The sequence below is a fragment of the Mustela nivalis genome, assembly GCF_964662115.1.
Source record: "Mustela nivalis genome assembly, chromosome: 6".
Lineage (NCBI taxonomy): Eukaryota > Metazoa > Chordata > Mammalia > Carnivora > Mustelidae > Mustela > Mustela nivalis.
In genome coordinates, this window is record NC_139025.1 from 44,166,376 (window position 1) to 44,192,468 (window position 26,093).

Genomic DNA, 26,093 nt, shown 5'->3' on the forward strand with positions numbered 1-26,093 from the left:
AGCCCAGAATTGAGCCCCGCATGGGTATTCCTGCTCAGCAGGGAGTCTGTTTCTCCCTCTCCCTCCCACCCTGCTTCTGCTGAGTCTCTCAAAAAGTCTTAAAAAAAAAAAAAGCTTCAGAGAACATCTTAAAACCAACTTCTTTTTATGATTAGCAAATCCAGCAGAACACTACATGTATACATAATGAAATCTTTGTTTTTGCAAATGAAGCAATAAAGCCATTATAATGACTTTTGAAGCCCCACAACTAGATAGTGGTGGAATTAGGATGAGAATTAGGTAAGAGTCTCCTGGATCTATTTTCCTTGCTACAACAACAAACAAAAAATATTAAAAAACTAGGTCCAATTATGACACAAATAAAATTAAATAATTCTCACAGCATCTATTCAAAGAGCTTTTTATCTTTCAAATTGGGTCAGTTTTTCTTCAGTGCCACATAAAACCTCAACACAGATCTGTAATGAATTAAAGCACACATACCATATCACATAAGAAGCCATATAATCTAAAATATGTAGAAATGACTTCTATGGCTGTTAAAGTAGAAAAAGTTCCAAGACCAGGAGGACGTGAATACAGGTGGAGGCATAAGAAACGACTTCCCTTCATAGGCCTCTAAACACTGACAGAATGCATCCAACTCCCACTGAGTTTCTTAACAAAAACAAAACAAAACAAAACAAAAACCCTGAACAAACTAAGTCAGAAAAGACAGTAATTCTCAAACTGACCTCCAAAATATTGCGGGTGGGGGACTAACATTCTCGGCGGGAGAGAGTTCACTCCTTTTTTTCAAGGAACATTTCTAAAGCCATTTCATGGGATCTTTGAACTTCACCTGGGGAGGGCTAGATGGTTAACAGTGCACAATTTAATTGAAAAATCCTTTACTGTCTGTTAAAAGATACGAAACAATAAAGAGATTAGCTTTTGGAAGCACGTGCATAGTTTTCCAGAACTCACTGCTCACAGCTTTCACCATTCTTAGAATTCACAATTTTTTCCCCCCAGTTTGGAAGCCAGTTGAATTTCTGATGGAGTTTCCTTACAATAGGGTGGCTGGGCAGAGGGTAGCCAGACCCTCCCCCTGCTGCCTGGAGATCCGGGGGTAGGAGCAGAAACAAAGTTTAAGGCTGAAGTTGCCCCTGTGTCCTGGATGCAACAACCTGGAAAATCAAGTTAATCAAGAAAACATAACTCCCTCTAAACTCTGATACTGCATCCCCCACCAAAAAATCAAATGAACAAAAATAAGATGCTCAAGCCACAGCTCTAAGGATGATAGACCCTTATTCATGTCACAATGTTGTTGCTACCAGAAATCCTCGATCAACCCTGGGCTCAGTCATCACCTGGGGTGACAAGGAATAGGACCTCTCGCCGGGTACACCATCCCTGCTTGCTGTGGGTTCCAGTGATGTCCCTGGGGAGTGGCAAGGAGCTGAAGTACTCAGTGAGGAAGAACAGGAAATACAGCACATACATGCTTCATGGTTATCTAATATAGATTCTGTATCATGATTAAAGACCAAACAAAGCTAACTTCCCAAGGGGGTGCCTGGGTGGCTCAGTCAGTTAAGCATCTGCCTTCAGCTCAGGTCATATCAGGATGGAGCCCTGGGGGCTCCCTGCTCAGTGGGGAGTCCGCTTCTCCCTCTCCCTCTGACCCTTCTCTCTGCTTGTGTTCTATCTCAAATAAATGAAATATTTAAAAATTTAAGAAAGCTAACTTCCCCAAAACAAAAGTGTATGATAAGCCTGATGGGACAATAAATTATCTAAAACATACCAAAAAGGAGTATTACAAGTTGGGAAGGGTAGCCAATACTTACTACTTTGCACTTCTATTGTGATAACAACAGAAGCAATAAATACCTAACAGTTTCACAGTACTGCAAAATACTGAGTGATCAGTTTACATGGATCCTCCTTTCCCCTTTTCCTGGAGTAGAGAAGGCGGCGGAGAGGAGGCTAGAGGAAAGAACGCTTGCTCAGGCTATTCTGATTTATTAAGTAACAGCTGCGGACAGAGACAAACTGAAATATTACGTTTTATTAAGCTTACCATGTTTATATTAATCCAGTTAATGGTTTACAAAGTTATTTCCTATTGCTCCTGTGACATAATGCCAAACACCTAACCCTGGTGTATCATAATTCATTGTTACCTGAGCTGAGGAGAAATTTACAATTTGGTAGCTCCCACTAGAATGAACATCAAAATCCAATGAAACCCAATAAAGTTTAGTGCCCCCCAATCACTGATTACATACTGAAAAGTAAATTGAGCATTACCATAAAAATTTCACCTCCATAGATTTTCAGATATTTAGCTTTCCTGTTAAAACCTTATTTTCCTATTCTAATAGTTCTTAAAGAAAACATTGGAAAAGAAAATCTCTACCCTCTCACATAGCAAAATTTTATTCCTTGAGTGACCTGATACTTTTTACTTTGAAAGCATTCTTCCATATATACATTTTATATAAATTTAATTCTGAACTGAACAGAGCTTTAACATATATCCTATTTGACCAAATATAAGTTGGACGTAAAGACGTCAACTCTCCTAGGAAATAAATTTTAAAGGTTTTAAGGCCAACCACAAACACATTTCAACAATCCATCAGATGCCAAATAAAGTTTGATATGAACAATCAGAGAACAGCACAAAATCTAAAGTGTATATGCAACAGCACACCACAAGTCTGCCAACATACATATACCCTGTGTTGGGCCTTGATCTTGAGCAAAGTACCACAAAGCCTATTGGGCATAGGCTGGCCCCTGATGTGCAAATGAATTTAAAAATGGCGTATCCCTCAGGAAATAAAAAAAGAGGCAAAAAAGTAAAAATTCAGGGTAACAAATATTAATGCACCAACCAAAACTGTTTGCAGTATCAATGCAGACAAAATATGTGAAAAGCATATATTTCATGGAGCACTGGGTGTGGTGCATAAACAATGAATCTTGGGACACCAAAAAAGTAAAATTAAATTAAATTAAAATAAATAAAATAAAATAAAGACTTCTGTCAGCAATCCTGGGTGGAAGGGGTGGGGGACTTACTTCAGAAACAGGGCCCATGGTATTTACAGAAGAAATAAAGCCTAAGCCACAGCCCTGTGCCCAACTGTTCAGGAATTACTCTTCTTTCTATCACATTCCCCTAGGATCTGTTGAACCCAGACTGAAATGGCAGTCTATGCACTGGCTGTTCTAAGTACACTTTACAAAGAAATGAGGCTTATGGTCAAAAGAAAACTGCAAAAGTTGCTGTTCTACGGCCTGTTTTTTGAGTTTACCAAAGCCAACTTAAATCCTGGTGTTAAAAATGAGTATTCCCAAAAAGTAAATGTGACAAATCTGTACTATACGCCCCCCCACACACACACTACACAAACACACATGCACAAATCATTAGGCACCAGGAGCCCAAACTGTCTTATTATTGGACAAAAAAATCACATAACAGAGTTTATGCACTTGTCTTAAATCTCATATAAACTATCCCTTGAGTATACAGAGGGTCTGTCTTCACCTTCATATCCCCATGTCCATTCAGTTCTGCAGAATTTGATTAAGCCTGGAATTGCTAAAGCCAAACAAGAAAGATAGTGGTTTACAAACACGGTATATAGAACTCTCAATTACAGGGTAAACTTTGGGCCTTCAGGACCAGCTTTACATAAATCTGGAATCCGACAAGTCAAGAGGGTTAAAAGGGCTCTTCTATGTCCTATCCTCTGAAATTCCTGGAAGTATGTATTTACTTAACATGGCTGTAATCATATTATACATAAAATGTTATACTTTTCATCACAAATATTTTCCATGTTACTACATGGTCTGGAAACCAATCAACTGTAAATGTCTAAGTGCCAGAATTTAATAAACTATTCCACCCAACCCTGGAGGTTATAATGTAAACTTCACAGATGCACTCTCTTAGGCACAGAAGATTCCCAGAAGTGGAATTCCTGAGTCAGAGTGTGACTATTTTTATGACTGGGTATACCTTGCCCAACCACTTTCTAGTAGAGCTAATTTACACTGCCACTACCAGGGAAAATCATGCCAGTTTTATGGGCAAAAGTTCTGTTGTTTAAAGCGAAAGAAAGAAATGTAGACATAGAGATAAAAGATACAAATAAGTGAGATGCGAAAAATCTGTTTTCACTTCTAGAATAATAATAGCTCTAACAGCTCTAAAATGTTTACTGTGCCAAACACTGTTCAAAGCTCACAATCCCCCTAAAAACCTAACAAGTGCATACCCTTATTATCTCTCATTGTACATGAAAAAACTAAAGCAGAGGGAGGTTAAGAAGCTTGCAGCAAGCACATCAAGAAGTCTGGATGTTCGAAATTAGGAGTCAAAGTATGCTCTTACCTACCACATTATGAAATGAGGACGGGAAGCCAATGAGGAACACAGGGATGGGGCACTCCCTACCACTAAGCTTATTCTCAATGTCAGACATGAAAACTGAAGTCTAACTGTGAGAGGAAGAAGAATTTGGGTTATGGCTTCAGTTCTGGGTGCCCAAATTTGATAACCTACCTAAAATAAAACTATTCATTTATTAAAATACTTAACTTCCCTTTAAGTGTTAGACTAGACCTTGGGGCTTCAGCATGAAGACAACTGACAGAATTCCTGACCTCCTGGCAAACTCGAGAAATATATATGGATCCCTTTGCTTTTGATTAATTTGCAAATTTAAAAATGTGCAGAATAAAGGCAGACATCACTAGGAGCACTCAAATTCTATTTCTGGCAAAGAGAAACTTCAAAAAGTGAATGCAAATACCACAGTCTGGAACAGAGGCTGTAGTACAGATGATATTACCAGAGAATAAGGCTGAGCTGGAATGACTGTACAGAAAACACACAGGAGAATACATACAGCACTACTCTCATATTGATTTATAATAGACTTAATTATAAAAATTAGTTCCAACGAATGAGAAGTGGTAGAGAACAGAAGATATGACATTAAAATATAACCACAGGCAAATGGGAAACTACAAAATGATCAAGAATAAGGCCAAAAGAATATTAATATCTATTATATTTAGACTTCATAGATCCTACCATCTCTTTCCAGTACTAGATTATGTGAAGCTATACACAACATCTCATCATTACCCCATAAATGCACTGGGGCAAAAAGAAATAGTAACCTTGCTGCATTTCTTACTGACACTCAACTACCACCTCATCATGAGTGTGTCAGTTTGCTTGAGCTGTGATACAAAAGCCATGGACTGCATGGCTTAAACAACAGAAAAGTTACTTTTCACAGTTCTGGAAGCTAAAAGCCCAAGATCAAGGTGACAGTGGGTTTTGTTTTGTTTTGTTTTGTTTTGTTTTTTTCCTAAGTCCTTTCTTCTTTGCTTGTAGATGGCTACCTTTTCACTGCATCCTCGTAGGATCTTTCCTCTGGGTACACATGCCTCTGGTGTCTTTCTCTTATGTTCAAAATTCCTCTTTTCTCTAAAGACACCAGTTAAATTAGACTAAGGCCCAACCTGTCTACTTCTTTTAACTTACTCACTTAAAAAAAAAAAAAAATAGGGTCCACACACAGTGAGGAGCCCAACAGCAGGCTTGAACTCACAAGCCCAGAGATCAAGACCTGAGCTGAGATCAAAAAATCAGATGCATAAATGACTGGGCCACCCAGGCGTCCCCTTGATCACCTCTGTAAAAGACCTCTCTCCTGGGGCACCTGGGTGGCTCAGTTGGTTAAGCTTCTGCCTTCATTCGTCTCAGATCATGATCCCAGAATCCTGGGATCAAGCCCAGCATTGTATACATATCTGGGCTCCCTGCTTGTTGGGGAGCCTGCTTCTCCTTCTGCCCCACCACCTGCTCCTGCTTTCTCTCTTTCTCTCAAATAAATAAGATCTTTTAAACACACACACACACACACACACACACACACACACAAGCCCTCTCGGCAAATTCAATCACATTCCCAGGTAACACTTCAACATGTGAAGAGGGGAGCAGCTTGCAATTCAGCCCATAACAATGGGGTAAATGTAAGAAACTCAGGGGTTAAGGCTTGATGTTTTAAGATCACATAAAAGAAAAATAACAGGGGCACCTAGGTGGCTCAGTGGATTAAGCTTCTGTCTTCGGCTCAGATCATGATCCCAGGGAGCCTGCTTCCCCCTACCCCTGTGCCTACTTGTGATCTCTTTCTGCCAAATAAATAAATAAAATCTTTTAAAAAAAGAACAGAAAAGTATACTATTCTGATCCTATCTTCATACAATCCAAGTTTTTTAAGAGAACCCTTCAAATCATTCAAGAATATTCACTGCTCCAATAATTAACTCCTGGAAAATTGTCTTCCTGCAAAATATGTCTAGAAGGGAAAAAAATGTTACCACTCTTATTAATTAAAATCTCATCTGTACAAAATACAGTTTTTAATCTTTTTTGCAGGCACTATAAGACCTTTAAAATTCTGATGAAAGCAAAGGAATCTTCCTGGAAAAGGGGGCATATATCCACAAAGTCTGGCATGATTGCTATTCTAGGAGATTCACAAACCACCTCCCTAAAGCTCAGCAGGGTCCATGGACTCAGGTTAAAGAGCACTGACCTAAAGGACCATTTATTTATTTAAATGAAAAACTAACTTGGGGGCGCCTGGGTGGCTCAGTCGTTAAGCATCTGCCTTCAGCTTGGGTCATGATCCCAGGGTTATGGGATCGAGCCCCACACCATGCTCCTTGCTCAGCGGGAAGCCTGTCCCTCTTCCCCTTTCCCTGCTTGTGTTCCCTCTCTCACAGTCTGTCAAATAAACAAATAAAATATTTTTAAAAATAAATAAATAAAAACTAAGTCTGGGACACCTGGGTGGCTCAGCCAGTTAAGCATCTGCCTTTGGCTCAGGTCATGATCTCAGGGCCTAGGACTGAGCCCCATGTTTGGCTCCCAGCTCAGCCGGGAGTCTGCTTCTCCCTCTCCCTCTCCATCTGCCTCTCCCCCTGTTTGTGTTCTGTCTGTCTCTCTCTTTCTCAAATGAATAAATAAAATCTTTAAAAAATAAAAATTAAAACAAATAAAATGCACTTTATAACATTTTAAAGCTGTGTGTGTATACGCACATATTGATATAAAATCAACAGTAAGAAGAGTCCAATGATTTGCCCAAAGTCACCAAATCAGCTGTGCAGAGCTTCCCAATTATGAGTACAGTGTATTTATGGTGGTATTTTCTAAACCCTCAAATCCCAGTTGTTCTCCATTCTTTAAAAGGAAAATTAAGTCACAGACCAAAGTCATTTTGAGTCCATTTTAATAGAAATCAGTTTTTTGGGGTTTTTTTTTTTTTTTTGCCCAGGAAATGATCAGACTCAAAGATTAACTGAACAAACATAGATCCAAGCTGAACAAAAAGCCAAAAGATAAGCATTGCATACCATCAACTCCTTAAGGGAAGGATGTCTGTATGGTATTTTATACATCACCCCCCCGAAACGGGATAAGCACAGAACGCTTTACACATAAGAGGAGCTCTATGAAAAGTAAACACTTGGAATTGTTCTGTAACAGCATCTGGGCAGCCCACAATCTACATCAATCTGGTCTCCAAATAAAGGGGGAAATAATGATTTAGGAAACTCCTTTAACTCAAAACACCTACCCTTCACTGTCACACAATCTAATGGATCCACCAGACATGCTGGGTGGGTCACCCAGTTGGAAAAAGCAATCCCTGCCCTGCTCCAGAAACAATTTTATAAACTTGTTCCTCCAAATCCTACCTCCTGCAAGAAAAAAACTGTACACCCCATGACTTAATTTCTCTACAAAGCCTCAGTATCTTCTGTCATCAAAGGCTGATAAGTTAGCAGTGGTTCTCCATCTTTTTTGATTCTGGACACTTCAGTATCTGAGAAAAAGTCAAAGTTCTCTGCCCAAGAAAAAAGGCCAGAGCAAACAAAAAATTCCGCACAGAATTTTGGGAAATCTCAGGGCTTCTAATTAACAGCTGCTGCCTTAGTTCTTCCTTGTATTTTTCCCTTCATCCTCACAGTGGCCATTTGGCCTTTTTTCCCTACCCATTACCACCATCTTTTTCATTCTTTACCCACTGGAACTACTGAAAACTGCTCACTCAGCTGGGGCCCACCCTGCCCAGGTCTCATCCCCTGCCCCACCCATCAATATTACAGAATGGCTGCTATATGCCTCCCCTGGGACACTTAACATTGTCTATCTTGTCTTCCTCTCCCTACTATAATGTAAAGTGAAAGGTATGAGTAATCATATTCCTTTCTGTAGCTCTCACAGAGCATGCAGCGCAGTACCTTGTGCTTGGAAAGCATTCATTAGAGTGAATCAATGTCAAACCTAAAGATTTAAAAGAAACCAGCCAATCAGCAACAATCTTTTAAATGGAACATGAGTAGTTGGGCAGCCCAGGAAGTTGATGCAATTAAGCAACTCCACCCACTGTTTCCTGATCTAGTGCACTGCTAGCTCAGAAACGAGGTGGATGAGGTGGAAAGATAGAGGCTACTCTCCAGGTCATGGTCACTCTTAATCTTGGTTACCTTTCTGCAAAGCAAAACGTAGTTTGGCTTAAACAGCAGCCTTTTCCCAGCACGCTAGTTACCTAAAACATTCTGATGCAATGTCAGATTTTAAAGAAAATCCTACTCACCAGGCATGTGCAAATACTCTCACAAAAGGTTTCTAACTTAGTACTGTCAGTTTCACCAGGGTACAAATAACTTTCACGTTGCTAATAACCTCTAAGACAGAACTGAGATATCCAGGCATTTATTATGTTGCTAATAACCTCTAAGACAGAACAACTGAGAGATATCCACGCATTCAGGTATGAGTTAGGCAACCTCCCTCTCATTTTCAAAGCCCCACACCACATCCTTTAAATACCAAAATACACATACACTGAGTCCCAACAAGAAACACCATAAAGTCTCCCCATGATTCTTTACTATATTAAACACAGCTGTCTAGGGCCATGTTTACATATATATTTTTTTAAATGCCAAACCAACATTAGTGCTAAAATATTTCTGATAAATAGACTCGTACACACCCAAACCTGAAAGAATAAGGACACCAAGAAGTTTAAAAATACGTTCATCTTTAAAGGGCACTAAAAACATAAAACTATGTCCTATTATCATGTTTTGGTTATTTTGGTGTAACAGTTATACATACATTAATTGTAAAGCCACAATTTGTTATTAATTACATCAACAGAAAATTCTAAATTCTCTGTTTCTAAATTAATTATCAAGTATGCAGAGTTCATACCCAGAATCTTTAGGTACTTCAATTATTAACAAACCAAACCACAGAGAAGAACCTGGTACCCAAGATCAGATTTCATTGCTGGGCTAATAGGTGGCAAAATTATACATACCAAATAGCATAGCCAAACTTAGTAAGAATTAGAAATGATACAAAACTCCTTCACCCCCAAATATTTAGTAGTAAGCCTATTCCTCTCTCTCCTACTGCTAATCTTATAGAAACAGACTGTTAGTATAAATAACTAATTGTAATTCAGACTGCTGAATTTGTGACTCATGGGTCCAGCTCTTGCCAGCCCCAAAACAGGATCCTATGCCCTAGGCAAGATGGTCTTACAAGCGAACAAACAGTAGCCCACTGGAAAAAGAAAACAAATATCTTCCCTAAGCATACCAGCACCTTAGCTGTAAGGAATGTTTTGTACCTAACAAAGCACTTTTGCAAACATTTCATATGGCCCTCTTTCTGTTCCTCACATCATTTGCATCTTGGCTCCTTTGTACCAGCTGCTCCTTCTTTCCTTTCTCCCCAGTCTCTTTACACCTCCCCTGCTGTGGTCCACATATCACCACAAACCTATAACCTTCAGTGTTTTTGTATTGCAGTCTGTAACCACGGTCAGAAGAGAAGATAAAAGCCAGAAACTGAAACTTGCTCAAAATCAAGCAGTGATGTAGCCGTAACTTCAAAGGTCAGCATTTTCTGATATGCTACAAACTCAAAACACTACATCTTAAGTTATAAAAGATTCAAATAAAGAGGTACACCAAATTCTCCCTATGAAAATACTCTGTAACATGTCTTACTTTAGGAACTGAGTCCCATCTAAAACATTTCCCTCCAACTTTTAGAAAGCAAAGGAAAAGACAACCTGAGAAAGAGCTTTGTATCCAAAAAGCCTTCTACGGTCATTAGTAAAGAACTAAATATCACCCAGAGGCAAACCAGAAGCTAACCTGTATGGAATTTAGATTCCTAACTGGAATCTAATGGAGAGGTGACAGTGCTAACCCCAGGTTCATGCATAAGTCAGACCCTTTATATCAGTTCATTCAGTGTTTCATATACCAATGCCCTCCAGGAGAATAACATTTACTATAATTCTTCTGCTCTGAGTAAAATGTATAGGTGAGAAAAATACTAAATACCCAAGGATAGTCAAACGGAAAATTCTTCAGTTCCTGAATTCAATTGGAAAATAATTATTTAACACCTACAAATATACTCCAATGTGCTTGAAACCCTGATTTAATGAAGGCAAAATGAAAGCCGGTATGTGAACAAAGGTTTTAGCAGCAACCCAAAGGAGAAAAGTAGAGATGAGTTATCATAGTATCTTTAAAATATGTGGGGCACCAGAGTGGCCCAGTTGTTGGGCTTCAGCCTTCGGCTCAAGTCAAGATCCCAGCATCCTGGGATGGGGCCACATCGGGCTCTTTACTTGGTGGGAGGCCTGCTTCTCCCTCTCCCTCTTCCTCTTCCTGCCTCTCTGCCTACTTGTGATCTCTCTGTCATATAAATAAATAAATAAATAAATAAATAAATAAATAAATAAAAATATGACAAACACAAAAGAATTTGCAGAGTGAATGTCAGCATTTATACTGTAATCAATTTAATTTTTCAAACTTTCAAGATTTTATTTATTTATTTGACAGAGAGAAATCATAAGTAGACGGAGAGGCAGGCAGAGAGAGAGAGAGGGAAGCAGGCTCTCTGCTGAGCAGAGAGCCCGATGCAGGACTCAATCCCAGGACCCTGAGATCATGACCTGAGCCGAAGGCAGCGGCTTAACCCACTGAGCCACCCAAGTTTTTTCAGACTTCAAAATAGTGTCAAAATAATACTCAAGTATTATATATGCTATGTATTTGTTTTCTCTTTGGAATTGTATAAGATTTAGAAGCATACAGGGTTTACTAGTAACTACATAATAATGCAACGTAAAAATGTTATAATTCTATCTATATTAAAGGGTTTCAATAAATTTCCTTTGGATGGGATTCACATGTTATTCAAATTTTTAAACTACTGCTCCAGATCTGAAATTATTCAGTGCAAGAGAAGATGAGAGTAGCGTAAGAAAAATTATTAATATATTTATGAGTGTATGCAACAGAGATTTGATTAAAACACAGAAGGTAGAGATCTCTAAACCTACCCTCATTCAAATCCGCAACACTAACATTGCACTCAAACTGCAACTATTGGGGCACCTGCTGGCTCAGGAGAGCATGCAATTCTCTCTCTCTCTCTTTTTAAGATTTATATATTTGTCAGAGAGAGAGAACGCACAAGCAGTGGGAGCAGCAGGCAGAAGGAGAAGCAGGCATCCTGCTGCACAAGGAGCCCAAAGTGGAACTCGAACCCAGTGTCCTAGGCTTATGACCTAAGTCAAAAAGTCAGATGCTTACTCAGTTGAGCCACCCAGGCAACCCGAGCATGCAATTCTTGATCTCAGGGTCATGAGCTCAAGCCATATGAGCTCAAGCCACAGAGCCTACTTAATTAAAAAAAAAAAAATTTTACAACTATCTGTGGGGCCTAAAGAGATCGGGCCTTTCTTATTCCTGGGAGTTTTCACCAATCCTTTAAGTTGGTAAATTTTCTTACATTTCACATCACAAGTATAAAATAATTTCCACTCTCTAATTTGAACATTCAAGCAATCATTTCTCCTTCTATTCAAATCTCAGTTTGGGAGCTAAGATACTAATTCGATCTTTCATTCACTCACTCATTATTTACTGAGCATCTACTATGTCCCAGGTACTCTTCCAAAGACCAGGGATACAGTAGTGAAAAAATATAAAAATTCTCATCCTCATTAAATAAACCTTCTAGCTGGAAAATAGACTAATAAAGCATATGTACATAAAAGCTCTTTATAGAGAGAAAAGGAAGTACTGAGCATATGTATCATACATAAATAATATATTTGATGCAAAAGATTTGGAAAGCTGTTTTACAGTCAACCACATAATGAAGTGAAAAAAATTCTTAATAAATAGGGACTCATTAGAAAGAATATGAGTGTCCATTTACATGACAAATCTAGAAATGGGATAAAAACATCAGTATAGGGGCATCTGGGTGGCTCAGTGGGTTGAAGGCTTATCCTCTGGCTCAGGTCTGATCCCAGGATCCTGGGATCGAGCCCCACATCATGCTCTCTGCTCAGCAGGGAGCCTGCTTCCCCCTCTCTCTCTGCCTGCCTCTCTGCCTACTTGTGATCTTGCTGTCAAATACATAACTAAAATCTTAAAAAAAAAAAAAAAAAGAACATCAGTATAATAGAAACAAAATGGCACATTAAGCAAGGTCTCTTTTGGAACTGAATCGGATCCTGGTGTGTGCTCACACCATTCCTGAAATACTCATAGATTTGAAACGAATTTTAGGAGATTTATGAAGAGACACAAAGAAACTTCAAAGAGATTTTGAGACAATATAAGGGAAAGGAAGAACACCTAGGAATCACATTAAAAAATCAAGACATTATTCTTTAGGTCACTCACTGTTAGCATACGAGTACAGTATTTCCTAAGTTTTAAACACTAAAATTAAATTTGATGGAAAGAGAAGACTAATATCATAGCTATCTGATACAATTCAGCTCTAAATTTCTTGCATGATTACAGGAAACATACAAATCAAAACTACAGATAAGTGCCTTCTTATAGGTTCCTATTCGGGAAGATGGCAAGGGGAAAGAGAAACATCAGTAGAGGAACAAAAAACAGGCAAATCAAACAGGAAAAGCATTATCTTTGAATGTAACACAAAAATAAAGGCTAGCTATAAAGTAAAAAAAAAAAAAGGCAGTATTAAAATTAACATTTTTCACGCATGGCCCTAGAAAAAAGGAAATGGGAAGGCTCAAAAGGCAAATTTTATCAGAAAATCAAATTATTGTAAACTTTCTTTTGGGTCTTAAACAAAGACTTAAGTCCCAAAATGCCTTTTCTAAATAAAAGTTGCACAGGTATTTTAATCCTATTCCACTATCACATTTCTACCCATATCCCACAAATCCAGTAACAGAAAAATTCAGTGAGTATCCAAAATAATACTGAATAGAATTATGTTAAAATTTTAGAAAGGAAGCAATTCAAAGGCATCAAGAAATTTAAAACTTGATTAAACATCCTTTAAGATCATCCAATCTTGTTATTTCATGCTCAAAATAAAACAGAAACAAAGAAAGTGTAATGTTTATTTGGTTTCCTGAAAAGAATCCTCCTTACTGTGGGAATTATCAATCAAAGAACCATGAGATGACCATCTAGCCATGTCTTTAGACAGGACCAGAAAACCCAATTTTATCACCGAACTCTTGAGTTGACAAGGCTCTAAAGGTTAGCTTATACTAAAAATTAGTGTAGATTTATTAAGTTATAATGAGGATCAAAATTCCAATTTCAGAAATTGGAGTACCTGAGTCCTTCATTCATATGTGTCTCCTCTCCTGGTCCCAATATTATTAAATCAGAAGATTTGGGTTACAAGTGAAAAAAGCAAAGAAAGAAAAATAACCTAAGGAATAATTCAACCAGGTTATGATGAATCCTCATGTACATACAGTTTTTGACTCATGACTAATTATACCCCCTTAAGAACCAAAGAACTTGGGATGCCTGGGTGCTTAGTCAGGTGTCTGCCTTCAGCTCAGGTCAGGATCCCAGGTGGGATGAGTCAGGCATCCATCTCCTTGTTCAGCAGAGAGTCTGCTTCTCCCTCTGCCTGCGCTCTCACCTGTGCCCTCTCTCTGACAGATAAAATTTTTTAAAAAATTTAAAAAAGAACTTCCTCAACACAAGAAAATTCAGGACCTCCACCCCTTCCTAAAGGCAGAACAAGCATAGCTTACAATTTTTTTAAGCTCCTCCTTAAAGCCTCATCAACTTCGGTTTATTAAATACTTTCTTGTAATACGGTCAAATGGATTTTAACTTCCTAGGTATTCATAATCTTCTGAGCTTGAGCTAATTCCCTTAATTGTTCTAAATCTCTTCAGCTGCTAATTTAACGAGACCATGTTCTTTCTTTCTTTTGTGTGTGTGTGTTTTTTTTTTTTAAGATTTATTTATTTGGGGACGCCTGGGTGGCTCAGTTGGTTGGATGACTGCCTTCAGGATCCAGCTCAGGTCATGATCCTGGAGTCCTGGGATCGAGTCCCACATCGGGTTCCCAGCTCCATGGGGAGTCTGCTTCTCCCTCTGACCTTCTCCTTGCTCATGCTCTCTCTCACTGTCTCTCTCTCAAAAAAAAAAAAAAAAAAAGATTTGAGCGCGAGGGGACAGGAGGGGCAGTAGAAAGGGAGAAAGAGAATCTCAAGCACACAGCCCCATGAGGCTGAGATCTTGACCTAAGCCAAAACCAAGAGCTCAGACACTTAACCGACCGAGCCACCTAGGCACCCCTAGATGAACGTTCCTTCTAAAGATGCCTGACTACATCCATTACCATCCAGCTCTCCCAAATTTTGAGTCTTCACATTTTAAAACTGAATAGTATACTGACTTTAAAGAGAAGAACATACTGGAACATTCATTCTTGCAGTGAATGTTATTCCATGGAATTAATTTTAAAAACATTTCTAATGTTAAGAATGGGAAGAGAATACAAGAGAAAAATTCAAAATATGCATCAATTTTAGAAATAAACTGCTTCTTAAAGACACTTTGCACAAATCTCCAACAGCCCTTTCCTGGGCTGCCATCCAGTGATTCTCTATAGTTTTCAGGGCAAATTCTCTACCCCACCCTCCCGAAATTTCTAATTAAGTACAATCAGTTCCCCTATATGGGGCTGATTGATTGGGAAACAATTTTAATAAAATGTGAATTTTGTGTTTGCTTTTATTAGAAACACTAAGTGTACATTCAAAACTGCACTCAGAGGGTACCTGGGTGGCTCAGTTGGTTAGGCATCTGACTTCAGCTCACGTCATGATCTGGGGGCTACTGGGATCAAGCCCCACATTGGCTCCCTGATGAGTGGGGAGTCTGCTTCTCCTTCTCCCTCTGCCCCTCCCGTCACTTGTGCTCGCTCTCTCAAATAAGTAAAATCTTAAACAAAAAATTGCACTCAGCTTATATAGAAATACAGAAATATAAAAAACACAAGCACACATGTCAAACATCTTTTTTTTTTTTTTTTTTTTTTAAAGATTTTATTTATTTATTTGACAGACAGAGATCGTAAGTAGGCAGAGAGGCAGGCAGAGAGAGAGAGGAGGAAGCAGGCTCCCCGCTGAGCAGAGAGCCCGATGCGGGGCTCGATCCCAGGACCCTGGGATCACGACCTGAGCCGAAGGCAGCGGCCTAACCACTGAGCCACCCAGGCGCCCCATGTCAAACATCTTTTAAAAAAATTTTTTTAAATACATGTCAAGTCTACACACCATCCATACTGTTCCCTTAGAAATTTTAGAATACTTTGCAGCAACACATGTGAATTCACTAAGATGTTCCAGGGCTCCTCAAACAGACCAGAAACTGGCAAAGTGTTCCATCCAAGTCTAATGGCTCTAAATACAACCTAAATGTGCACTAAGGGGCCAGCCCAAGAGGCCAGACCTCCAGGTTTGTATATTATTAAATCTCCACCTGGATGTCTCAAACTTGACATGTCCAAAATCAAAATCCTGATTCCCTGTGCACATTCCACACCACCCTTCCTCGGTCCTCCCCATTTGGGGGAACAACAACCCTAGAGTCATCCCTGACCGCATTTTTCTCTCACAAACCACACCAGGAATTCCCATTGGCTCTTCCTTCTAAAATATACTCAGACTCCAACTACAGCTGACCCTTTAACAATGAGGGAGATTAGGGGCACAGACAACCTCCCCTCTCTATACAGTCAAAAATCTAAGTATAACTTTTGACTCCTCCAAAACTTAGCAGCTTACTGTTGACCAGAAGCCTTACCAATAACAAACAGCTGTTTAACACATATTTTGTGTATGTATTACATACTGTATTCTTAGAATAAAGCTAGAGAAAAGAAAATATTGGGAAAATACATCTACAGTACTGTACTATAAAAATAAGATAAGCAGACCCATGCAGTTCAAACCCATGTTGTTCAAGGGTCAACTTGTACCAGCCACCACCTCCACTACCATTCTGTTCTAAGCCACCATGATTTCTTGCCTGCACTAGTTCTCTCAATTCTACTCCTGCTGGTCCACTCTCAAACCCAGCAGCCAGTGTAATCCCATAAAGGAAAAGGGAAATTCCATCTATCATTTTCTTCTGCACCAAACCCCTATTAAAAATAAAACCACAGGCCCAAAATGGCATCACTTGGGCTAGGCAAAGTCACCAAATGAAGTAATACCTGACCTAATTGCAGTATCGACCTCCCCTAGAAATGCAGTCTTATCCAGTCAGTCAGGAATTTTCTGATTAGGAGAAATGAAGTAATTTGTCACAAGGACCCACTCCAGTCCCCCAATGGAAGATGGAGTAATCAGCATAATCAGACCCCTTGCCCTTCCCTTTAAGGGAAGGGGATCTAGCCCAAAACCCTTTTTTTTTTTCCCTAATAACCTTCTTGCTCCATCCCTCTTCCTATAAAAACCTTCCATTTTGTACATATCCTTGGAGCTCTCCTTTACTTACTAGGTGGGATGCTGCGGATTCATGAATCACTTAATAAAGCCAAGTAGATCTTCAAATTTATTTGGATGAATTTTGTTTTTTAACACCCAGGTATTTACTGTATCACTGACTATTTCCATCTTTCTGCTCAAGGGTCATCTTCTCAGAGAGGCACCCCTTGAATATCCACATAAAGAAGTGCTAGTCCCCACATTCCTATTCCTTTTATCCTTCCTTTACATTCTCTGCAACAACTGCTCCCTCCCTCCTGATATGTATCCATGTTGGTGCATCTTCCTCTGACTGAGTATCAGCTCAAGAAGACTTCTGTTCACTGCTTTATGAGGCCTAAAAGAGTATATTATAGACAAAACTTGTTGAATAAAAATCTCACCAATTGTTTCAGGAGAACTTCAATGTTCTAAACGTCAAAATGTCCCCAGAGTTTGTATAAGTAGGAGTGTTTCGATCCTGAATGTCAAACTTGCCGGTTTTCCTGATAGTAATTTATTAAACTTGTGCTTTTTAGGGGCACCTGACTGGTTCAGTCAGTAGAGCATGTGATTGTTGATCTTGGAGTCAAGATGTCGAGGCCCATGATGGGTGCAGTGGTTTACTTTTTTAAAAATGCTTTATTTGCCATCACTATCCATATTATTTGGCTAGTCCAAAATGGATTTTTTTTTTTTTTAAGATTTTATCCTTAAGTAATCTCTACACCCAACATGGAGCTCAAACTCATAACCCCAAAGATCAAGAGTCGCATGCTATACCAACTGAACCAGCCAGACTCCCTTCAATAGATTATATTTTGATTTACCTGAACTCTCTAATTCTATTCATAATCTAAAGGATTAGATAGCCCTCTATATTTTACTAGCTACCTGAAAATTTGGTTTTGTTTTCTGACACCCTCCAAAAGTCATGGTAGATGTTTCAGGTGACAAATCTCAAATCCTGATCTATTTTTCTCTCTCCACCAACCCTCTCTCCAGAACTAAGCTTTAAATACAGCTTTAAACATACTTAAGGAACATCTCTGAGATTTAGATCCCAAATAACCTTTCTCCATAGCAAGATCTAACACAAGGCAATTCAAAATCTAACCACGTAAATTAAATTTTCAAAGATTACATCTGTGACCCTTGCCCACACAATTTGGGCCAATCTAAAACTCACTTTTTACCTTTGCCTCATTTAATTCCCTAAGTCCCCCTGACCTTCCCTACCAGCTGTCTTCAACATGTATGACATGGAGGTGAAGGGTGCATTAATAAGCCTTAAGAGGAAGCCACTTGATAATTATCAGGCAGAAAGTAAAGCCCATCTAGATTTGTTCTGGAGTCTTTGCAATGTGACAGAACCTTAAATGGGGATTTTACTTCCTCTACAAACTATTTCATCTGTGACTTGTGTTTGCTGAAGATATTTAGACACACCTTGAGCAGGCCTGTTGTTTAATCTACAAAAAGGTATTTGGATTGTCTTAGGTCCTTCTGAAAAGCGATGGACCAGCATCCTGCCCCACTTCAAAAATGAGTTGGCTTCTTGTTACTATGGTGATGAGCACCCTGTGAACAGAGACAATTTGCCACTTGCTTAAAATTCAAAGCATTTTGGGGCACCTGGGTGGCTCAGTGGTTTAAGCCTCTGCCTTCATCTCAGGTCATGATCTCAGGGTCCTGGGATCGAGCCCCACATCGGGCTCTCTGCGTGGCGGGGAGCGTGCTTCCCCCTCTCTCTCTGCCTGCCTCTCTGCCTACTTGTGATCTCTCTCTGTCTATCAAATAAAATAAATGAAATCACTGGTTGTTTAACCAAAAAAAAAAAAAAAAAAAAAAATTCAAAGCATTTTGTAGCTTTGTTTTTTATCAGGAACAAGGTGAGAGGAGCAGTAGAACCAATTATGGAATATATTTATAAACACTTAAAAGGAGTGTGTTTCTTGATTCTGAATAGCAAGATTTTAAATTGCTTAGTTTACAGGAAAAAATGAGCAAAATAAATGGACTGAAGGAAATAAATGTTGGACTATATTCTAACATGAACAGCTCTATACCATTGCTGAACTTGCCGCTGCTACAGATTTTCCAGAACAGAGGTTCTTAGATTGGTTTTCAGATTGGTCACACATACACAAAACACATTAGTTTTCTCACTTGCATTAGTCTCCTACTAATCTCCTACAATGAGTTTTTGTGTATGTGTAACAACCATCAGTCTGGAAGGGAAGAAAAATCCACTTGACCAGGTGTCAACCAAGTAGTACAAGCCCAATGCTCCTGAACCATTAGCAGTTTGAAGGAAAGATGCTACAGTGCAATAAATTCCTAAAAGGAAACAATGCAGCGCCTATTCCTGATTTTCAAAAAATTCTTACCAAACAGGAAAACTTGACCTTAATAAAAGGAAACTAACATAAATTTATAGAACACAGCATATCCAAATAGCAAAATATTAAAAAGATTCCCATCCTATATCCAGGAACAAAACAAAGATGCCAGCCAGCACATTACCAAAAAACAGAAACTAAAATATTCAAAGGGAAGAGACAAAAATCTCTCCTTATTTGCAAACTACAGGCTATGGGGTTTTCCTGTTAAAAATTAAATTAAATATTACTTGGTCTAATAGTTCAAAAACTTACCAGACAAAAGATCAAAATATAAAATCAAACAAAAAACACTAAACAAAGAATTACCTCATGTTCCAACAACTCTATTCCTAGGGATATACCTCCAAAGAATGGAAGACAAGACACCGAAACAGTTGTACACAAATTTTATAGCAGCACTATTTAAAACAGGTAAAAAGTGAAAGGTGAAAACAAACCAGATGTCCATCAGTGGATGACTGGATAAACTACGGTATCTGTATACAACAGATTAATAAAGTGATGGTACAAGCACTTGTAGAGAGCAAGATGGGAGCACCTGGGTGGCTCAGTCATTTAAGCATTCAACTCTTGATTCTGGCTCAGGTCATGATCGCAGGGTCATGAGAGCAAGGCACATGTTGGGCTCTGCATTCAGCAGGGAGTCTGCTTGAGATTCTCTCTCTCTCCCTCTGCCCACCCCTCAGGAGAAAGCAAGATGGAGTCACTTGTATCAACCAGGGGACTGTGTCAAGCAACGTCACAAGCAGATAAGGGTACTATAGCTATGAGGTATCACCAAGAAAAGTATCAGTTAACACCACCCTAGAACTGATGAGGAGCAGAAGCAGAGGAGATCTGCAGGGTCCAAAATTGATTAAATCCCTTTAAAAAGAGAGAATTTTTGCAGCAAACTGTCAGATTCTTCAGACATTGACCCTTCTATGTCTGATCACTTAAAAAAGGCATTTGCCACCAAAGGCTCTGCCTGACTGACCTTCAAACTGAGATCATTCACTCCTTGAACGCTGTAAGCAGCTGTAAGCAGACAGGACAGAGGCCTTACTTACCTCAACTGTGTGTTCACGGACTGACTGCTCAGGCAGACTTCTCATTTGGTTTGTTAACTCCCTGCCCCCTGTGTTATCATGTTTGTTGTGTGACTTGTGTTCTGCTTTGTGTGCCCTGTAAGAAGCCAAGTGAATCATGTGATGAAATGTCATTGAGTTTGGAATCCTGAACCTGCTTTATAATTATGTTAATCTTGCTTCCTGAGTGAATAAAGCCGACACTGTGGAAAGACACAGCTTCTGAGGGCACCTTCACAGCATGCTCATCACAATACTACGACATGGATGAACTTTGAAAACAGTATGTTAAGTGAAAGAATCCAGACACAAAAGATCCCATATTTTATGATCCATATGCAGGAAATGTCCAGAATAGGAAACCTACAGAGACAGAAAGTAGATTAATGGTTGCCTAGGGGCTTGTTGGAAAGTGGGGACAAGGGGTCGGAGGTTAGGGAGTGACAGGTGTGAAGTTTCTTCTAAGGGGTTATGAAAATTAGGTGATGGTTCCACAACTTTGTGACTATACTAAACACCAGTGAACTGTATACTCTTAAAAGGCGAATCTTATGGCATGGAATTTATATCTAAATTTTAAAAGAGAACAGTCAATAAGATTTGTGGTGGGAAAAATAAAATTCCCAAAACATACATAAAAGCTAGAGTAATCAAAACAGCAGAGAGATCAGAAATAGATCAAGAAAACAACATTCTAAATGATTAAAGTAGGATGTTTGAATAAACTGAGAAAATTGGATATCTGAGTGAAAGGTAGATGCCTACTTCATCATAAAAACTTCAAAGTGCCAGAATGAGTAAAATGTAAAATCCAAGGGTGCCTAGGTGGTTCAGTCAGTTAAGTGTCCAATTCTTGATCTCAGCCCAGGTCTCCATCTCAGGGTTGTGAGTTCATGCCCCAAGTGGAGCCTACTTTAAAAAAAAGTAAAATCCAATTCTGACAAATATGAATGATTCTAAATTCTTAGTGGGAAGTAACTCCTCCTTCCTTAAATATACAAAATACAGACATATCTGACTAAATACAAATTCTAAATATCTATTTGTGGAGAAGACACCATAAAGTTAAAACATAAGCAAAAGACTAGGAGAATAGTATTTGTAATATATACAAAGGATTAATTTCCATGATATTAAAAACTTCACCCAACCAATGGAAAGGAAGAAGGAAAGAGGGGACAGTATTTTCCTATAATTCTATTGGTGTAAAACAAAACTGAAAAGACTATGTGTAATTTGCAAATACACAGAAAAATACATTAATGTCCAGCAAACTGGTCAGTTGGGAGGAGAGTTAGGGACATTTTTTTTTTAATCTATTTTCAATGTTTGGGTTTCTGACCACAGTATATACATTGATTTTATAATACCAAAAACAATTTAAGAAAAAAAAGTCTGAGAGGTAAACTTTAAGTAGCTGAGGGACACTAAAGGATTTTTAAGGGGAAGTAGCATGGTTGGTTCAGTATTTTTGACAGATCCCTGGTGCAGCTTTATAGAGAATGGACAGGAGACACACCAGATTGGAATCAGTATTGCTTCATTTCATTCAATGAATGTTAAACACCTACTGGGTCTTGGCACTGAGGTAAGCACTGGGACCAGTTAGAAATGTCACAAGCTATCCCTCCAAAAGGTCATATATACCTACTTTGGGCAATGGTGCAAAGGAAATAAAGGAAAATACCTATTCTTCTTTTTAGTGGGAGAAGTGAGGGATATATGTAAAACTTTTGTCATTTTAAGACATCAGTAGATAAAATCCTTCTGATATTCCTTGTATTACAAGAGGACCAGGTATTCCTGATAAGTAACCAATATTTTGACAACTCACTGAAGAAAAAAAGCAAAAAAACCAGTATCAGCCTTGCTCTTAAAAGTAACTGTCTTATTTTCAAGATTCTTTGACTTTGGAAAGTCCAAGTCCTAAAAATCTCTAAAAGAAGAAATTTCAAAGCCTTCACTAGTCATTTTCTGTCCTTTTAAAAATTCCGTGGTTTTGTCAAAGATGAATAAAAGAGGACACAATATTAACAGCCCAAAAGAAAAACATTTTAGTGAATCATATAAAAGATATTTTTAATTATGCCTTAATCTGCATTGGTTTCTTTTTAGACGTGTTCCCATTTTATCACAGCCATCTGCTATTTCCACAGCAAGCCAGTTTTAACAAGTTTTAATAAAGACCATGACTGTACATAAAAATTTTTTAAACTTTCTCACCTTAAAACTTACTTAAGTGTCCCCTAAGTGAAAGGAGGCAGAAAAAAGAAACTGCTGATAAATTTGGTGAAAAGTTCACCCTACCACTTGGCTTAGGACATTTCAAAATCTGAGCAGTGTGGCAGCAGCTCAGTTATACCTTAAGGCTCGCTGCTTTACCATCTACCGCTGAGGAAAGGAGCTCTTCTGAGGTGGCTGGTCAGCAGGCAATCACTGTCATCTTGACAAAGCCTACTGCCGAGTGAGTTTTTCTTAAATCTATCACAGTGCTACCATAATTCTCCCCACACCATGCAGACAAGGTCCCTCATTTATAGATTTCCTATTTCACATGTATGATGTGGGCAACACCAAGGTAAATCCAAGTCCATTTCTGAGAGCTTGCATTTATGGTGTGGTAAGTATGGTATGCATGCTAGTCACAGGACCTAAGTATCTCAAGACAGTCCCAATTTCACAGTATTCTATTGTTTTCACCTACGGTGATTTGTTAAAAACGTGATGATGATTTAATAGTTAGACTCATGTAAGTTTTTTTAAGTGAATAAAGTTCAAAACATGGAAAAAAAGCTTTTCAGGCTCTCCATAGAATTTTGGTCCTGAGCACATAACATATGGAAAAAAACCTAACCTAATCCTCTCGACCAATCCTGAGAAAGAGATGCATTTCTTCCTAGGCAGGAGATCAGAAATTACAAACGATTTTTTTTTTAAGATTTTATTTATTTGACAGATAGAGATCACAAGTAGGCAGAGAGGCAGGCAGAGAGGCAGGCAGAGAGGAGGAAGCAAGCTCCCTGTGGAGCAGAGAGCCCGATGTGAGGCTCAATCCCAGGACTCTGGAATCATGACCTGAGCCGAGGGCAGGGGCTTTAACCCACTGAGCCACCCAGGTGCCCTTACAAACGATTTTTAAAAATCCAACCAAACAAAAAGAAAAAGCCAGGGTGCCTGGGTGGCTCAGTGGGTTAAGCCACTGCCTTCGGCTCAGGTCATGATCTCAGGGTCCTGGGATCAAGCCCCGCATCGGGCTCTCTGCTCAGCGGGAAGCCTGCTTCCCCCTCTCTCTCTGCCTGCCTCTCTGCCTACGTGTGGTCTCTATCTGTCAAATAAATAAATAAAATTTAAAAAAAAGAAAGAAAAAGAAAAAGCCATTAGCACATATGAAGAGTCTGACCTGGATTTAAAAACCAAAAACAAAACCCTCTAATTAAAACACAAAAGGTGGGCGCCTGGGTGGCTCAGTGGGTTAAGCCGCTGCCTTCAGCTCAGGTCATGATCTCAGAGTCCTGGGATCGAGTCCCGCATCGGGCTCTCTGCTCAGCAGAGAGCCTGCTTCCCTCTCTCTCTCTCTGCCTGCCTCTCCATCTACTTGTGATTTCTCTCTGTCAAATAAATAAATAAAATCTTTAAAAAAAAAAAAAACACAAAAGGTGGTGAAGAACGTAGAGACAAGAAAAAGGAGCAATAAGCAGTGGTCGCCAGATGCCCTTTTTGCAGAAATGTTTTGGGTTTTTTTTTTTAAGATTTTAATTATTTGAGAGAATGAGCAAGACAGGGAGGGAGCAAGCACAGGCGGGTGAGGGGTGGGAGGGAAGCAGGCTCCTGCTGAGCAAGGAGCCCAAAGCAGGACTGAACCTCAGCACCCTGGGATCATCACCTGAGCCAAAGGCAGTCGCATAACCAACTGAGCCGCCCAGGCGCCCCAGAAATGCTTAATTTATCAACTGGATACTCCTGTATTTATATCCTGTTACATAGTTATTCTTTTTATCCACAGCTAAAACCTTTCAGGTATCTTAAATGCTAGAGTGGCCCACATTCTCTTTCTTAGAGATTACAGGCAATTGTTTTTACTTGAGCTACTACCCTGGTACCCTATGACATTCCTACTCTGACCTTCTCCAAAGGTAACCATCAGTAGACAAGGGGGGATCTCAATGGACTATGAAGTGGCCTGGTATGAAATTAAAGGAAAGGAGAGTCCAACCAACCCAATTACATCAAATCTAATGTGGGGAAAGGGCACTGAATTTGAGCAGAAGAGGTTACAAGTGGAGACAGAGTCTTAAGATTAGAAGACTCACTAGATGATGGAGTAATCAATGTCTGCCTGCTTCAGACTGGATTAGAAGACCAGGGTCACCAGATCGAGCCACTGAAGGACAACCGGAATCGCTATAGACGTAGGATGATTAAGTACCCTCAAACCAAACTATGTGACCTGATACTGCACTATGTGTTTCCTTACGCCCCCACACATCCACATAAAAACCTAACAGCAAGTCATCTGATTTAATACCTACTTATAGTTACTTCCTGCTTTATGAAAAGAAAAAATCTCCTAGAATCAGAAGAATTATTTCCTGACTGTATTTATAGGACGTGCAAACCAGCAGGAGATTGACTAAGCCTATTCAGAACACCCTTAAATTGCTAAGGTTATGTACCTATTTATTTCAAGAATTATATCCCAGACTTCTGGGTAATACCAGATGGTGGACTAAACACACAACACTATTTGCTGATTCTTCCCCAAACACCTATGTATTGTATTGTAGTGTAGTGTATTGTTTGGTTGGTTTTTTTTAAGATACAAACCCAAAGGTACAAAGAGTACTAGAGATTATAGCCACACATTTTGGAAAGCTGAAATATAAATGGCTAAAAGGTAAAGGACTCAAAGACCCAAGAAAACTGAATCCTAAGGTAAGCATCAGGGAACACTCCCCCAAAAGGATAAGCAAGATAAAATGGGAAGGGTTAACAGAAAATCTTCCTAAAATGAAATTCCCAGATGCAGTCTTTCAGACAGGCAGGCAAATGCCCTTCCCTCACTCTTAAAATGGGCTGAAGGTAATCTAAAGAGAGTTAAAACAAAGAGTTATATGGACTAAGGAATCACCAGATAAGATGAAGGCAGTTTAAGTTAATATGTGTACTAGATCCCTATCCACGCTGTGTTGGTAAAAGTAAATGTTTAACAACTACCTGGGGGAGCAGGGGTGTCAGGGGAGGAACAAGGGGAGTTATTTGTAATATCTGCTAAAATTTTTATGGTATAAATACTCTTACCATGGCTGCTTCAAGCTAAAAAATACCGCTATAGGCAGAGTTCAGAAGACATGCATGGTAACCTATCATTAAACAGTATTTCCACCATATAAATTAGATGTAAATAACACCAAGAGCTTCCGTAATAACAAAATGTAAAAAAATAATTAGGAGGTGGTGAATTTTTAGTATTACTGATGTGATTAATATAATATTTCATTTTAAGTTTGTTTAATCTTTAGTAACTGTTACATTTAGCAAATGACTCACAAAGTTCCTAAAAATTTAAGAATTGTCTCTAATGTGCCAATACTAGTCACCAACCCTAGCTCCCCCATCAATACCCTTTCCCAAAAGGCTGACAGTCAGGCCTTCATCTTCAGGCATGGGAGATTAGGAGAGACTTGTCAGGGGAATATTAC

General features: G+C 39.1%; 1 protein-coding gene across 5 annotated transcripts in view; it reads right to left on the reverse strand.

Moving 5' to 3' along the window:
• Window positions 1–26,093, reverse strand: part of FBXO34 (F-box protein 34) — a 132,376-nt gene that overhangs the window by 13,327 nt on the left and 92,956 nt on the right. Inside the window, exons 2-3 of one of the 5 annotated variants that reach the window (XM_082735070.1) lie at window positions 23,837–24,002; window positions 20,377–20,491 (exon numbers count right to left, since the gene is read on the reverse strand). The exons of 3 other annotated variants lie outside the window; for them this stretch is intronic. The gene's annotated coding sequence lies outside the window, so the exon portion shown is untranslated. The remainder of the gene's footprint in view (window positions 1–20,376; window positions 20,492–23,836; window positions 24,003–26,093) is intronic. One more of the 5 variants, XM_082735069.1, reaches the window with a different exon arrangement.